Source organism: Cebus imitator, unplaced genomic scaffold, assembly GCF_001604975.1.
Source record: "Cebus imitator isolate Cc_AM_T3 unplaced genomic scaffold, Cebus_imitator-1.0 Scaffold593, whole genome shotgun sequence".
Classification (NCBI taxonomy): Eukaryota; Metazoa; Chordata; class Mammalia; order Primates; family Cebidae; genus Cebus; species Cebus imitator.
In genome coordinates, this window is record NW_016107908.1 from 693633 (window position 1) to 695050 (window position 1418).

Here is a 1418-nt window from a genome sequence, read left to right on the forward strand (position 1 = left end):
ACATATAGCCTTAGGGGTAAAAAAAGCATTTTCTATCATTTATTGGGAAAGTCAAAAAGGTTGAGTGACTCTTGGGAAGAGAGAAGTTGTCTGTCATACTCTCTTGGATAAGAACCCTTTTTATGACAGTAAATTATACAGGTAGCCGGCCTTCATGCTCCCTTGAAGAGATTCCTACCTCTAGGCAAAGAGATGTTGTCAAAGAGGCTACAGCAAGGAGTGTAAGTCAGAGAGTAAGAGCTAGCTCTCCAGAGAGGAATCTACGCCAGATGGACTATCCAGAGAATTAATTAAACTCGAATCTGACTGACAGAAGAGAGTCAAAGCCTGCCAAGGAAGAAGAAGCAGGGTCCAGTATCACAGCAACTGATCTGAAATACCAGATAGTTAGACGCTAGGGAAACCGTATCAGCCAATCTCTGAGGAATGCTCTAATAATTTAGACATTTGATGAAAACATTGAGATTTCCATTGAGATGAAGGTGACACACATAAAATGCACCATGGAACCCATCTCTAAGATTTGTTGTAGCCCAAGTCAGTCCAGCTGTCACTGGCAGTGATTACAGTAGTAGTATTGTGATTTTAAAAATTAAAGAGGTATTTTGTAAAAATCTTTGTAAGATATTTGGGCATGAGTAGTCATTATGTAACTTTTTAAAAAAATACTAATTTTCCATATTAGTATACAAACACAAAAGCAACAAACAAGAGAATGAACAAACTTTGCCAAGAACACTATTCTGTTTTAGCATCTTGTAAGAGCTATTGTCTAATTCTAGGATACTGTCTCTATCAAAACCAAAAATATTTTATTATGCTAGAGAAAATGAATGGTAAATATTTTTAGCAGTTTTTATTATGAAATAAAACACATCTATAGGAAAGTATATAAAAATGTTTTACATTTAACAGATAATTAGTGGTCAAGAAAAATGACCTTTCTAACATTTCAGAAGCCTTCTACCCATGGTAAGTACCCTCTTCCCTACCATAGATAGCCACTCTATTAAATTTGCTTTTCTTTATAGTTATGGTAATTATGTAAACACTGTAGAAATAAATTTTAGTTTGCCTTTTAAAATTTTTATATAAAGGTAAAACATATTTAAATGGGATACTTTGTTAGGTATTGCTGTTTTACTCCACACTGCATTCAAGATTTGAGAAATATGTGTATTTTTCACCAGGTTACTCTACTAGATCTTCAAAGCAAAAAAGGTGGGATCAAACAGCCAAGGTATCAACTGATACATACAATTATGATGAAATAATTTTTATTTGGAGGGGAAGGAAACTCTGTATTATACATCTCTTGTTTTTATAAGCTGTTGTGATTGTGATTGAAAAGTTTAACATGATGTCAGAATCTATATGTGTGAATGAATTGTTGGATAGCTTGTCTCCCTTATGGCAAC